Source organism: Anolis carolinensis, chromosome 2 (assembly GCF_035594765.1).
Source record: "Anolis carolinensis isolate JA03-04 chromosome 2, rAnoCar3.1.pri, whole genome shotgun sequence".
Lineage (NCBI taxonomy): Eukaryota > Metazoa > Chordata > Lepidosauria > Squamata > Dactyloidae > Anolis > Anolis carolinensis.
Window position 1 is genome coordinate 254148570 of NC_085842.1, and position 16876 is coordinate 254165445.

At 36.1% G+C, this 16876-nt stretch overlaps 1 long non-coding RNA gene across 1 annotated transcript in view; it reads left to right on the forward strand.

Moving 5' to 3' along the window:
- LOC134296633 (uncharacterized) overlaps positions 1–16876 on the forward strand; it is a 73420-nt gene that overhangs the window by 26721 nt on the left and 29823 nt on the right. The window contains exon 2 of the long non-coding RNA XR_010003439.1: positions 7140–7270. This is a non-coding gene — a long non-coding RNA (uncharacterized LOC134296633). The remainder of the gene's footprint in view (positions 1–7139; positions 7271–16876) is intronic.

Below are 16876 nucleotides of genomic sequence, written 5' to 3' on the forward strand. Positions count from 1 at the left end.
CAGCAAGAGTTACAAACCAATTCCCCAGGTCCTTACAAACTCTGCCAATCGGCTTCATGCATTTGATTTTCCAGTTAACATACATATAGTATCTTTGCAAACCGTGACAGATTCAACTTCAACTGTCATAGCAATGTGTTAAGATTTGTGGTTTAGGGACTTCTTACCCAGAGAGCTCTAGCATGCCACTAATACCAATAGTTACATGTTCCTGAACTTCTACAGATATGTAAATACTCAATTTTCATCAAAACAGTTTAATATAACATTTTCTTCCATAACTAATTTGGGTTTAGCTGGTAGTTTATCTAGGAGACAAGAGAAAGTGAAGCACAAATCATACAGATGACTTTGATTTTTACAGTTGTCGTCTGCTTCCAAGTAATTTCCAACTAAGGTGAGTCTATCGTGGCGGATTTCTGGCACTGAGAGTTTGTTGCTTGCCTAATCCTACCCAACAGGTTTCTATGCCCAAGTGGGGAATTGAAGCCTGGTCTGCAGAGTCATAGTCCAATGCTCTAACTAGTACATCATTAATATATGTATACTGTGAGGGGGTGGGGGGGGGAGAGATTTCATCACCTATATACACATATTTAACCAATGAGTTTGAAATTCATGGAAATAAATTTCCATGTAGCTGTCCATCAACAAAAGTTACTCTTCCCCAAAGAGAAATTGATTTATGCACAGTTGTGTATGTGAGATTTATGGAGCTAGAGTTGTTTTTTCCCCAAGTTTAACATTAGCTTTCTGTTTTGCATTCACCATTTGATAGACAGTTCTGAATTTATTTTTTTGAAATGAAATGTTATTGAGAAAGCCTTTCTTGTTTCCCTTTTCACTTCAATGTGCATTTTTACAGCAGAGGCATAAAGCACTGAATATTGGATATTAATGGGAAGTCTCCCAGCCCCTGCACTGTAATAATATGAATGGCAGTGCTATAACTTAATACATAATACTTTCATGCATTTTACAATAGTTTGTTTAAGTGTTCTAAAGTATTTAAAATTCATTTCCTTTCAAATGGGATTTAAACAGGGTAATATCTGGTTTTCCCAAGTGAATGCTACAAAATATTTATTTTATGTATTCTTTCGATAATCATAAATCAGATATATGCATGCAAGTACAGTATTCAATTTGCAACCTTTGCAAGCATGCTCTACCCTCTAGATTAATGCCATATCATGGTTTCAGGAAAAACTCAAGAAAATAGAATGAAAAAAAGTTTTAAAAAAAACTTTCAAAAAAAAGAGGTAAAGTTATTTTGTGGTCAGAACAAATATCAGAAGCTAAGAACCATGACATAGTAGTGTACAATTCTCTGAGCTCTTTAGGAAATACTTGGGCATTGGAATTGTTATGATGTGCTCTTATGTTGCTGAATATGTCCATCTCATCATTGTATATAATTCAGAATTGTCAGAAAAAATTACAATTACAATCAGACCTGGTTTTGGGGCAGAAAGCTGTTAGTGATGTGCACTAACCCATGCATTTTTCCCAGGTTGCTGTTTCAGTGGCTTCAACCAGTCAGTACCTCTGATCATTTGGGAAGAGATCATGTTGCACATTTTTCTGCAATGCACTGTTCTGCCATGGATGTGAATGCTTTTCCTTCTAGCTCTAGGTACAGCATCAATGAAGTGGCGGATGTATGCAAATTATGTGCACAATTTCATCAGATCTCCATGGTTGGAGAGAGATTTAGATTGTGTCCCATGATCATTTGGAAAAGTAGTCATCCAGGAGTAGAAGACTAATCTCTGACTAAATTTAAGGAGTCAGATTTAAGGATGAAGCATGAGGATCTCGGATGAATGGAATTAATTATATATACGTTTTTAAGGTTTTTATAATGTGTTTTAACAATGTTTTTAATGGATCTGTTTATATTGTTTTGTTTTTATGATTGCATTTTGGGCATTAAATTTTGCCAATTTTTGTAAGCCGCCCTGCGTCCCCTCGGGTGAGAAGGGCAGGGTATAAATGTTGCAAATAAATAAATAAATAAATAAAATTATGTGATATGTTGCTAACAAAAAAAAAAAATCTTGCCCCTATGACGGATAAAGATAGATTTTAATATAAGTCTTAACATTAGAATAGACTTCCCCACTTTAATATAATTGAATGTCAAGGAGCCTCCTTGAAGAAGACAATGGGAAGATAAATATTAAATGAGTGTCTATAGTAAATCTGTCCATAGATTTATTGGGTTTCCACCAGCACTAAGATCGAGCTAGTCCAGAGTTTTTATGTTCTATGCTGCCCAGGCATGACCATGATGGCAGTCAAGCACAAAGGACTGAAACCACTGCATTAGTCTCTGCTGGACCATCATGTTGCCCTCTATTTCACTGCTACTACTCATAGTCATCCATGGGAAACTTTGTGACATCTGTAATGCCATAATGGAGTGGCTGCACAACAACAAGGTGGATGGTAGATTGACCCTCTTCTTCTTGCTGGTACAGCGGATGCCCCATTCTGATATTACAGACATGACTGGGATGGCTAGCCACTTTGATGGAGCTCTATTGGCTGGCTTGGAGCGACTGCAGTGACACAGGTATGAGTGCTGATCAGCACAGGGGAAAAAGGATAGTGCTGTGTCTGTCTGGACAGTGGATAAATTAAATTACATTTGTTCAGACTACCTTGAAGCCCACATATTCCAGAGATTTCAGCAAACTTGAAGTATCCCTCAACTTTGCAAGAAAACCTGTAATACTCATTAGAATTCAGTGTACATTGTGGGGACAGCCAGCAGTGGATTTGAGGTTGTGAGCTGCCCGATGCTTCTGCAGCAAAGGTTTTTTATGATATTCTGCTTCTTGCATACAAGAGTTTGATCTCCCTGAACTTTTTCTACATGAAGCATTTTCTTGCTATTTTTTCAGTGCAGATAAGCAATATAGCAGATTAATCAGATAACCACTTTACTTTATCAAAGATAAAGAAAGTAATTACTGTTTAAAGGCCCATGAGTTGCCTAATTAATAAAGAAATTTAATAACACTGAAGACAATCTGATTATACCATACTCCTTCTCTACCCAAAATTGTGCCCTTAATTTATTAGCAGAAAGGTGCTGTGGCAATGGACCTTGGAGTTTGTTCAAGTTCAGCAGCAATTAATTTAATGCAGTTACAGTAAGCCGAGTCTGTCTTTCATCTTGTGAGCATGCCACATGAAATGGGTACTTCCTTGCTTAATGTAATTGAACCACTGAATTCATAATACGTACTGCTTCAGCTGAGAGAAGCAATGATTTGGGAACAGGTGAACATCCCCAACTGCCCCAATCTGGCAGGGCCAGATAATGGGCAATATGTGGTCTCTAGGCCTCAGAGCACTGTCCACCACTGCTATAAATTATTTAACGTCTCACCTTTTCTTTGCTATCCTCCAAGTGAAAAATCATATAGTTCGTTTGCAGACGATCTTATTTGTGTAATAGATGACCCTATAAATACAATTCAATATTGGCTCTCCAAAATAAGAGAATTTGGGGACAATTCGGGGTTAAGAATAAACATGGATAAGACCATGTTACTAACAAAAAACATGACAGAAAAAAGACAAAAAGATTTAACAAAAATTTCTGGGATTCAGATTAGGAAGAAAATAAAATACCTAGGTATAACAATAACAGCAAGAAATTCACAATTATTAGAAAACAACTACGATCTCAAATGGAAAGAAATACAAAGGGACTTAGAAAGATGGAGGTATGCAAAATTATCATTATTAGGAAGAATATCGGTAATAAAAATGACAATCTTACCTAAGTTACTATTCTTATTTCAAAACATACCGATTATCAGAAATACCCAAAAATTCAAAAATTGGAACAAAGAAATAAGCAAGTTCATTTGGAGGGGAAAAAAACCGAGAATTAAAAGAATCTACCTGATAGATGAGAAGAAAAGAGGAGGTCTGGGTCTCCCAGATCTCCAACTTTACCACGACGCGAGTGGCCTAAATTGGGTGAGAGACTGGTCCACATTGGGAAATGCAAAAATCATAGCATTAGAAGGAATAGATTTAAGGGAGGGTGGCATGCGTACTTGTGGTATAATAAAAAATCAACGGAAAAAAATTTTGGTAACCATTTTATTCGATCATCGCTGATAAAAATTTGGGAAAAATATAAAAAGAAATTATATTTGAAAACTCCAAAATGGATCTCCCCACTAGAAGCATGCCAAAGGAGAGAAACACGAGGAGAAATTTGGCCGAGATATAAAGATATATTAACTAAAGAAAATGGGACATATACTATGAAAAGCCAAGAAGAGATTAACCATGAATTTAGTATTGTAGGATGGTTCCAATATAGACAATTAAAAGAATACTACAATAAAGATAAAAAAATGGGATTTGAAGAAACAGAAAGATTTTGGGACAAAGTGATGAAATTAGAAAGGAAACAAATATCCACAATATATGTAAAACTAATTGAATGGGAGACAGAAACGGTACCAGTAAAAGACAGTATGATCAAATGGGCAAAAAATCTGGGGAAAAAAATTTATTTAGAAGAATGGGAGAGGGCCTGGAACTCCAGATTAAAAATCACATATGCAACAGAACTGAAAGAGAATTGGATTAAAATGTTTTACCGCTGGTATTTGACCCCCCAAAAAGTATCAAAATATTACAAAAAACCCTCAAACAAATGTTGGAAATGCGAAGACCAAGTAGGAACGTTCTTCCACTGTTGGTGGACTTGTAAAAAAGCGAAGAAATACTGGAAAGAAATCCATCAGGCAATACAAAAGATGTTGCAAATTAAACTAGACTTAGATCCTAAATACTTTCTCCTGGGGATGCTCAACATTGAAAATAACAAAAACAAAGAGATGCTTTTCAATTATCTTACTACGGCGGCTAGAATTACATATGCCAAATACTGGAAAAAGAAAGAAACTCCTGAATTAGGCTGTTGGTTAATTAAGGTAATGGAAATAATGAATATGGATAAACTGACGTACTTACTAAAAAACAATTATGGTATTCCAAAAAAGCAAACAAACTGGGATCCGATTAAAAAATATTTGGTAGAAATGCAAATGAGGGTGCTAATATAATTTGTAAAGAAGGTTGGTACATCAACCGAAAGCTTTATGAAGACGCGGTCACCAAATAGAGAGAAGGAAAGTAAAAGAATAGAAAAGAAGTAAAAAACAAACTTCTTAAAGTAGCAGTGGAAGAGATGGAAGTCACTCTTTTGGATTTTATTATTATATCTGTTTTTGTTCTGTTTATGTATATATGTTATGTAACTTTCCGTGTCCTTTCCTTTTTTACTTTTATCATTAATTCCCCCTTCTAGCCAAGAATATGTTTGGTGTTTTTTCCCTTTTCTTGCTTTGGTCTGTGACTCTCTTTTCTCCCCCCCCCCCCCTGTCTCTCTCCTTTCACTCTATTTCTCCCACCTTTTTTTTCTGGAATGTATGGCTCACACAATCTCACTGTAAACTATAACTGCAAAATCAATAAAAACTATTTAAAAAAAATCATACAGTTCCAATTAGATAATTCTTATAGTACTTTCTTAAGGTAGTCCTCAAAGTTTGACCAATCCGTGGCCCTCATAGCTCTTCCGTTGCTCTTTCTTGTCAGGAAGGTAGGTTTGTCCATATCCTTTATTTCAGTCAATTTGGTCAGCCAGGCTTCCTTTGTTGGGGCTTTCCCACTTTTCCACTGTTTTGCGATCACCATCCTCGCTGCAGTGATAAAGAAGGTAAATAGTTTGTCTGTATTTAAATCTATATTATCTAATTTATCATATAGCCCTAGCAGGAGGAATTCAGGCGTCTTCGTAAAATTTGTATTTAAAATTTTATTGCTTTCGTCTAACATCACTGTCCAAAATTTTGCTATCTTTCTACAGCTCCACCACATATGGTGGTACGAACCCACTTGAGATTTGCATCTCCAGCATTTGTTATTAGTATTCTTATACATAAATCCGATCTTCTTTGGAGTTAAGTACCACCTATGCATTACTTTCAACCAGTTTTCTTTCATGTCCGTGGAATATGTGTATTTAATTTTTTTCCTCCAAATCGATTCCCATTCATATAGGTAAATCGGACAGCCGATGTTTTTTGCCCATTGGAGCATTGCATTAGTTATCCCCTCTGCTTCTAATTCCCACTCTAATAGTTTTTTTTATACAGTATGGATATGACATTCTTATTCAAATGGCAAACTCTTTCCCAAAAGCCCTGTTCTGTTTCGAAACCTTCAGATTTATCATTTCTATACAAATCTTTAATTTGGAGATATTGATACCAGGATACGTTTTTATTTAATAGTTGGATTTCTTGAATTTCTTTTAACTGTGGGGGGTTTTTTGTGTGCAAAGTTAAATTCAATAATTCTTTATACGTCGGCCAATTTTGATTTTGAATGAATGAAATTTGAAAGGGTGGGGCATAGAGTTTCATGTGGTTATTGCTAGATGCCCCTTCCAGTGCACAAACAGCCCCTAGCCTCAATCATTCATAAGATGACAATACAAGGCCTAATGTGATATTTTCCATTTGTGGAGATATTTTTTAGATTTTTTTCTGGTACAAAATAGTTAGTGAAACTTGATCACTTGATCATTTGTAATATTTTGTGTAATGGTAACATGTTGCCATCATGAAATATGTTGCTTTGAAATTCGGTCCATCATTTTGAAATACTTTCCACTCTACTGATTTAGGAAATTTACAGAACTCCCTGAGATATCTTGCAAGAATGATGGGAAGTTCAGAAGAATTCAGGCCCTGCTAATTTCAGCAACTCTGTTAATTTGTCAAAAACCAGTTCTGAATCTTCAGCCTGATGTTTTGGAACCAAAAATTATTTTAATTAATTCCTAGATAAATAGGCTGAACGGAGTGATCTGCACACCTCATAAATAAAAGGCAAAGGTTTCTCCTTGACATTAAGGCTAGTCAAGTCCGACTCTAGCGTGTGGTGCTCATCTCCATATCTAAGCCAAAAAGCCGGCGTTCTCTGTAGATGCCTTCTATGTCATGTGGTTGGCATAGCTGCATGGAATGCCATTACCTTCCCACTGAAGCGGTACCTATTGATGTACTCATATTTGCATATTTTCTAACTGCTAGGTTGATAGAAGCTGGGGCTAAGAACAGGAGCTCACCCCATCACACGAATTTGAACCACTGACCTTCCGACCAGCAAGTTCTGCAGCTTGGCAGTTTAACCCACTGCACCACTGCGGCTCCCAACCTCTTAGGTATCCATCAACATTTCTTGGTTAATTATCAAACAATGGTTTTTCCTACTCCTGCTCTGGGAACCTCAGTCCCATAAATATATATAAATGCATGTTTATGGATCCTTCTTCAATGATTTTGAGGCACATGAATGCATGTTGTACATGTCCATTTGCTTGCTTTATTATCAGATAGTGTTATCTTGAATAACGAATCATTAAAGATCTAATGTCATGTATAAAGTCTTTACATATCTTCATGTCACCTCAGAAATATGCGTTTCAAAGCTTCTGTCATGAGTATTGGAAACTAGATAAAATATGTATATAATTCCTTGTCTTCTCTACATTTTATCACTTCATGCTTGATGCAGGCGAATTTGGCAATGAAATTGTGATGAGAAGGGAAGTCCCAGTGTCCCAAATGGACTATAGCTCACTGGTGATATATTTGAATGGTTTCACTTGGGAGCTACAATGAAACAAGTAATATTCTATCATTTTATCATCTAGATCTCTCCACAAATAAAGGATTCCTGGGTGCTACTACTATAGCCTTGTAAAAAAATTTTTTAATTTCACTGGGTGGATATTGTAGTTTGACAAATTGCCCTCTTGTTATATTAAAAATTGTCACGATGCTTTAATTATTGAAGACATCTCTTACAAGCGCAATGAATGTTGATATACATAAAAGACATGAATAGCCAGTGACAAATGCATGGACTTACTTTTGGAGATACTGTGTTTGTTAATGCCATAAGCTTTTAAACTTCATTGCATAAAGTAAGTAAAGGGGGTTGGACTGGATGGCCCATGAGGTCTTTTCCAACTCTACTATTCTATGATTCTATACAGTAAAGGTTCATTTTTTAATTTTTCAAATCCAAATACTAAACTTTGTTTTCCTATTTTGGGCCCTCTTTAGACAAAGAAAGCTACATTTGTGGTGTTTACTTTTGAAAAAAAACACACACACACATTAATTTCTTCAAGCAAGTTTTCCCCTTCCCTGACAAAAACAAACAAACCCCTTGATAACACATTGCAACAACTGGATATAATGTAGCTGCAAAGGTTTGAATACCTAATTATTTGTTTTTCAGATACATTTCAAAGGGATTATGGTGGTCTGCTTGTTGTGATTTTGCATAATGACTGCCATTACTATAAAACAGAAGAAAAACCTTCACTTAATATTTAGGCCTTGGGTCTAAATATTGAGCAAAACCTGAATGATCTGATATAAATTTCATTTCTCTTATTTTGACTGAATTTCTTTTGCCTATTTTTATTCATAGAACATTTCTATACTAACTTTCGACTCTAAGAAGACTATCCAAATTAGTTCATACCAGTAGAAGGCTGGTATATTAAACAAAATAAATATCATAAAAACTAATTAAAAGATTGGAATAAAAATGTCATAAACTCATACATAAAATACATAAAATATCAATCAGTTTATCATGGGGGATCTGCCACTCATCTGCTGTTGTTACATTTATCCTGGTCCCACATCAATAACCATTACATTTCTCTTGGTTGCAGAACATGAGCTCCATCTACATTGATCATTTAATACAGTTTCAAACTGGTATTGAATGTAGATGATTACACAGGAAACCCTGGAATCAGTGTGAGGTTGGAATGTTGATTACACAAACCACAGAGCACTGATGCACATTGAGGACTTTCTTTACATGCTTTTGTGGGTGTTGTCTGGCTGCCACAGTTTGAAGCTAGCTTTGAACTGCATTAAATGGTCAGTGCAGCTGGGGGAATGCAATGGTACTAGCAAAACCTATAGGCATGCTTGTAACAAAGGAGGAAATGGAAAACCATTTATGTCATTATAGGTTGTATATTCAACACTTTAAATTGGTCCCACCAACAAATCAAAACCCAGTGCAATTTAAAGAAAGCTGGTCTTCTATGGTTAAAAAAGCTGACAGCAGAAATAATCATAACGATGACATTATGCACCAGTAGTACTTTCCATACGGTGTTGAAGATTAGTGTTATATAGAATGAATTGCTTTAATTCAAAATTGATACATTGCCTATTACATTTTATTTAAAAAAATGAATCTATTGACTCAATAGCTCAAGTCTCAATTTATAACTTTATATTGTATTTAATATTTGGGAATGCAAATATCAATTATTAAAGTCTAAGTATCATGTTTGAATTCCATCCTGATTATAAGAGAAACAGTCTGAACTCCTAATTGTTCACCGTATCCTGATGAAATTATCAGTAGTACTTAATTGGAAGTTATTGATTGTTTTCTTTTTCAATCCATAACTTCAGCTCCAGACTGAAATTCTTTCACCTTGGGAAACCAGGAAGGTTAGACTCCATAAGGTTCCAAAGGCTGAAAGAGTAGCCACTTGGAAGTATATGATTGCCAAGCTATAAATACACAGTTATAGACAAAACCATTTGAGGAGAAACAATAATTTTGGAAGAAAAATATAATAGGTTAGAATATGGTATCTTAGTCTGATTTCCCCTGAAGTGACAAAATTTTTAACAATGTAAGAACATTATCTCTCTGCGGTAGAGCTTTCTGTTTTCCCCACTTTTTAGTGCCATAAATCTTTTGAATAATAATTCTTTTGAATGGAGACAGAACTTGCCTTAAACATATATGATTCTGTGCATCAGTAGAATGAAAATTTATTTTGAACGTGTCAGGGAAAAAAGCCGCCTTTAAACATTTTGATTGATGAGACTGTAGACAGTTTGAATTCTCATCTCACTACTTCTTATTTAACTTCTGTTTCACCAAGGGTTTCTCACAAGAATACAAATAAATAGTTTATGTAAGAATGTTTTTAATTGAGAGCTGCTTTAAACCTCATATGTAAGGAGAAAATGTACTGTTTCTCAATCTACTTGAAAAAAGATTTTGCGAATATTGAAACAGTGCCACAAAGGAGGGCTGATTAAGTACTGTGCCAGACATGAGTATGAAGTTATTGGCAGACTGTATGTAGTCTGCTGTCCTCGCCTAGCTACTTGACTTTGAGTTTATGCTGTCTCAAGTGACCATTTCTGAAAATGAAGTACTAAAGACAGAAACAATATTGCCATCCATTGTGGGAGGCACTCCTTTAGCTGAGGTTCATATGATATGGTTACAAATTCCCATCCAGAAGCACTAGTATTTGTATATTTCATGGAAAAAGATAGTGTTTTATTTGTTTTCATTTGCCAGACAGGAGTAACATGGCGATCAATCATTTAGCAAAATTCTCTGCTGGTCCCATTTAGAGTGGTCCTGCAGGCATGAGTAGAACTTGAATTAGTAGAAGCCGCTATCAGACCTTATTTATTTCAGTGAGTCTGCCCCAGTTACATCTAGCTGACCTGAAGGTTGCCAGTTCGAATACAACCTGGGGAGAGCGCGCTCTATCAGCTCCAGCTCCATGCAGGGACATGAGCGAAGCATCCCACAAAAATGGTAAGAACATCAAAACATCCGGGCGTCCCCTGGGCAACGTCCTTGCAGACGGCCAATTCTCTCACACCAGAAATGACTTGCAGTTTCTCAAGTTGCTCCTGACATGAAACAAAGGCCAGTGGATCACATAGAAAAATAATTAAGAAAAACCCTTCAAATGAATCTCTGTGATTCAGAGATGTAGACCAATTTTGAGGTGAGATATAAAAGTTATCAAATTTTGAATGATGCAACTTTTGAGTAGGATTGTCTTGGTGAAGGATGACAATTCCTCTGATGTCCAAGAGACAGTTTTGTATGCATACCACCTATCGAGGGGCAGAGCTAAGGATGTAACAAATTCACATAGAAATATCTTTGGATGAAATTTGTTTACATTCTATATTGGCCACAGTGGATGCACCAATAATAATAATCTGGAACTGGATACAGACTATAGTGGACAAATGAACCGATGCTCCAGATGGGTCTCACCTGTAACCAATAGGTAGATGGGGTACTGATGTACAATCTTATCGTATGATTAATGGAAAAACTGGTGACAGTATTTGCAAGGCCTAACTTGAAAACAAAACAAAATTCTTTGAGCATTTATTGTTGTTTTAAAAATATATTAAAAAGCTGAGTATGCCCCAAATTTATTGACTTTGATCATTGTTTTTTTAATCTGAAATCAAATGGAACACGAGCAATGTCATTCTAAGTTGCTTTTCATTTTTTTCTTCAAGAGATGGCTATGGTCATGACTGAAAACCACTTGATTCTTTTATGACTGCTTTGGTGACAGTTTGATTGCTGGATAATAGCTTTGATGATTCAGATGGATTCTGCTGGGCTTTCTTGACAAGCTTTTTATCATGGGAAGTGGTTGACAAATTTTTGGAACTTATCAGGAGTCTTGACAATTTGAAGCAGAAAATAATTGATGAAACCCTTCTAAACACATGTGTGCCAAGTGCTTTGTGAGTGATGTACAAGTAGAAACTGGCAAGTGAAAAAAGGAGACCATAGGAGACTGACTTCAAGGATCTCTTCATGTTTACATACTTTCCCAACTAAAAAGAGGAAGGTTTTGAATCTGAGAAAGTTGTTTTCTAATAGCACTTGGTATGAGAATAAACTTGTAGCAAATGGTACTTGGACAGAGGCCAGAACAGAGATGAAAAAACTAGTTTGGATATCAGCTGGCATAATATTTTATGGACATTTCTTCAGGATTTACAGTTTGTACAAAAGTGTTGAGGGGAAAATGCATTTCTCAGATCATCTATATGTGATGCAAAAGACTAGAACATTCTGTCATGAAACTGTGTGGAGGGATCTGCTGACATCAATGTATGCACACATAGGTCTTTTTTCCATATACAGTTGGCAGTGTTCTCTTGCTCTGAGGTATCTATAGAAAGTATTTTGTAGATATATGATCTACACAAAAACTTCAGTATGATGTAGATCAGTGGTATCAAACCTTTGGTCCTCCAAGTGTTTGGAATTCCAACTCCAAGAAACCCAGTGCTCAGGAATTCTGGGAACTCAAGTCTAAAACATCTGGAAGACTAAAGGTTGAACAACACTGCTATAGATACTACATTGCAAGAAACAGGTGATTTAAAAAAGAATTAGACAATCAAAGCAAAGTGGACAGGACTTGTGATATGGAACTAATGAAATAATTTTCCATCATCTGGACATAACTAAGTAGCATTATATCTATTATGTCTATGCTTCTCTTATTGTGGTTCATCTGCTATATAAACAAGCCACTACATCTTCTTCCTAAATCAGTACTGCAGCCTCTTAGGTAGAAAAGGCCTGGATTCAGTGGTGGCACTGGCACTGTGCTCGCATAACTCTCAATTGCCCAAAGTGGTTTCACAATGTCTAGCCACAAAGAAGTATCTGAAACCCCCTCGTGCAAGTGGTGCTTGACAGAGAAACAATAGGCTCCCTTAGATGGTTTGATGCCTGGAAGTAGCACCTTTCCCATGAGCTGAGACAGCCACTCACTGGGTTTTGGGAAGCACTAGAAGTTCCCAGTTTGTTCTATAAGTGTACTGCATGCCATGGCTGACTCGTGGTTAGCTTTTTAAAGAGTTCTTGATATGGGTGGTGGTATATGCATGAATAGGTGTATGTGGATATGCATATCCATGATGGGTGAATGTGTAGTAGCCTCAGATTAAACTGTCATTTTAGAATGTTGGTTGCTTGTTTAATTGCTACCACATTCTCTATTTATTTGAAAAAAACATAAAAGAGGTTGAAATAAGACTCAGGAGATATACATATACAGACTTCTTGTTTAAAGTCTTCTTGTCCATTCCCTTTTGCAGAAAGCAGAATGTAAAGCCAATGGTGCAGAAACTGTGATTGAAAAGTAAAACAAAAACAAAAACCAGCAGAGCCATTCCAGAAAGCTATGAGAAGTGTGATTGACAAGCAAGGCAGTCAGTAAAATGATGCAAGAGTAACAAGTGAGTTGGAAAAATAGAGATGAAAAGAATTTGTCTGCTTGCCTTGTTCCATCGCCACTCCATCTTCTTTAGGGAAGGCAGGAAATGACAACACAGTTAATAGATAACTCATTTATCATTTCATACATTCCATTGAGACATTGTTGGATATATGTGGAAACCGTTGCTTGCAAAAAGCAGTAAATACTATTTTAAGTAAAAGAAAAAATATATAATAGAAACTATAAGACCTTGTCACATGTGCTGTTGGAATTATTGGGTATCACTGCATATTGCAAAGATTGTGATGGCACCCACTCAGGGGATGTGGGGACCTGTTGCCCCACACCCTGCACCATCCTGGCTTCTCCCCTACTTCAGCACACAGGGAGAAGCCATCTTGGGCCAGTTCGACCCATCTTTCCTAATGAAAAGATGGGAAGCCTCCCGTCAAACTCCTCTGGCAATTTTTTGGTGGTGGCAGGGTTTTTTTCGTGGCAATTCTGCCGTGGCGTTGCCCCAAAAGTTGTTCTCCAGGGTGTGATGCAAGCCATCAGGTTCCAGAGCTGAAGTAAAAAACACCTGTTGCCACCACCAAATTTGGGCTCATGTGAAGAGGTCCATCTGAAATCAGAAAGAGAGGTTGCAGTATGAGAGCTTGCAACATGACTAGGAAAGAGAGAGAGTTCAGAATGTAAGGAAGTAAGCGTATATCAGTGTAAGGAGAACCAAAAGGGTTACATCATTATGTTGTTGTTGTTGTTGTTGTTGTTGTTGTTGTTGTTTTTGTTGTGAGCTTTTAAGATCTTTAAGGGGGGGTTAGCCCCTACCTCTAGCTACAGCCCTGATGATACCCTCCATTACCTGTATTATAGTATTTCCTGCATGTATGTCTGCTGTGAATTTTCTTAACAGCTGCCACAGCCTAATAATAGGAATGGTCTTTCAGAAAATGGTGTTTCAGTTCTTGGGAAGAAATATTTTTAAAATGGCTGTCAAGTTTTCAAGTTAAGTTGATTGTGTGACATGTTACTTCTTTGTACTTCTGACTTACGTATTCTATAATATTTCATGCTAACCAACCATATTTATCAGCCTGAAATGCTTAAATTCCAAGAGTTGCTTCATAAGTGAATCAAAGCTATGCAGCTCTAACTGGCTATTGTATCTTCTGAAGGGAAGGTTGCAGTCAATTGAACAGGTTTTAGTTCCATCACTCAAACAAATTCTCAGCTATTCCATCTTTATCTCCTTAGTGATACTGCATCTTCTGCATCTTACTGTATCTTCTGTGGTAAGAAAACAATGGGCAAAGTGTTTCAAAAGAAAGACAATATCACCTGGGTGCCTTGTAAAATTATAAAAGAAATATAAGAATCAGTGGTTCTCAACCTGTGGATTTAAACAACAAAATGGAAAGTAGCTACAATTTTTCTATCTTAAGCAAAAATGCATAATTGTCAGGTAAAAACCAACCTCTGGGCTACAAATTTAGTATAAACCTATTAGGGGGTAACACCCTCTGTATGCAATGGATACTTCTGGGCAAACATGTATAGGATTGTGCTGTAAGTCTGCAATTCTATGCCTAATTACCTAAGGAGTAAGCCTCACCAAAGTAGTTACTATTGTGAAGACATGTAGAAGATTGTACTATAATGTATTTGTTTTTATTGTGTGTTTCTCAACTCTAGTTGTTTTCAAATATTTTATACACATTTTACACATGTGTAAAATATTTGAACAAATGTTAAAGCAATTGCATAGAAATCAAAAATAAACTTTAACCCCTGCAAATGGAATGCATATTGATAAACAAAGCATGCTCCTGATGGATTCAAAATATGTAACATCTAGTTAGTTATTCAGAGGAAGTGTAAAGAATGTATAAATTATATCAGTTCCAAGTGCTAATGAAATGCATGGAAGAGTAGGTTACATAACAAGCCTTTCTTCATCTAGGAAAGAAATAAAAAGTAATTTGAATAATTTATTAGAAACCACTTCTAACTTCTGGAATTAATTATTTCTTTGCCATTTTTAAGTCAGAGACCAACATGAAATAACCATCAAAATCTGGCTGAGAAAATGACAACCTTAATAAAAGCAGGCATTTACCTAAATGCTGGCTTTGAGAAGGTCTTTGTTTTGCTTAAGGAGTCTACACGCCTGGATGATTCATGCAAACAAAAAGTGGAGCTTAAAGGCAGGATCATGACATCCATTCCCTGGTCATGGCCCCTTAATATGAATGAAACAGAGTGTTATGCAGGCAAGGAAGAATGCTCATGCTAAAGAAATAACAGAACCCTTGACTTGTTCACGAGTCATATCAAAATCCATAATTTTGGCTCCCAAACCTGCCCTCCACTTATATATAAGGTTGACTTATATGTAGGTTTATATGGTAGTTCTTATAATATAGTAGTTCTCTAAGTTCTCTTAGTTCTACTAAATTCTAGATTGAAGTGACACAGTAATCCCACAATCCACAAGCATCATCTGAAAGAAATTCACACTTAATTATTGTGTATTGTAGATAAATCTTAGAAACATCAGAGGGCCAGCCCTTTTGAATCAACAGACATATCAGGACAGGGGAACTTTAATTTTAATAGTATGAATGCCCATTGTAGCTGATGTGGTGGTTAGGAAGGACCTAATATTTGCAAACTTACTGTTGTTATAGTAAAATGCTTATGTTTTACATTAAGGTGGGTAACTGGTGGTTTGAAGGTTGTTGGGCTGCTTAACCCATAACACAGCTTAATGAAAAAATATCTTGATGTCTTCATTTTTAGGTATGTTCTGGGGATTATTCTGGATGCTGATTCAGAAAGTTGGATTTTAAAAAAATGTATAGCATCATGATTTTTTATGGGTGACCAAATGTAGACTGGTATATGGCACATGTTCTGTATCTCAAAAACTAGAGCTGATAGGGGAAAATTAGTACAATTTTTGGAATCAGCAGATCATATAAACCCAGAAACAGGTTTAACATTTGAGGCACCAAAAGATGTGTTGCTCAGTGTAATCCCTTACATGATGACTGTGCTAGCTAAAAACGGGGAAAACCCAACCTCGCACACAAATTGAAATTTCTATTTTTCCAGATTCATATTAATGTGAATTGCAGTCTCATTTTTGTCATAGCACACCTTACACAATGTTTTCCCACTGAGTTTTCAATTATTAGATGGAATCATTAAGCTCTAAAACATAAAAAAGAATATTCAGAAACAGGTGTTGTTAAGCCAATACATCCTGCCTAAAAGCATAAACCAGGGGTTCTCAAATTTTTAAACCAAGGTCCGGTTTATGATTCCTCAGACTGTTGGGAAGCCAGACTATAGTTTGAATAAAACATGAATGAATTCCTATGCACATGGCACATATCTTATTTGTAGTACTATATATATATATATATATATATATATATATATATATATATATATGAAAGAACAATACAATATTTAAAATGAAGAATAATTTTAACCAACATAAACTTACCAATACTTCAATGGAAAGTGTCAAGACACAGAGGCCTTAAAGAGCCACACACACCTTTTAGTCCAACAAAAGGTTTATTGCAAAACAAAAATATGCTCAGAGACACTTAACTTCAGTGTCTCTGGCCAAAACTCAAAGAATTTGCCCAAACTGAGCTCCAAAAAACAAACGGAAAATAACCCGGATTAAAC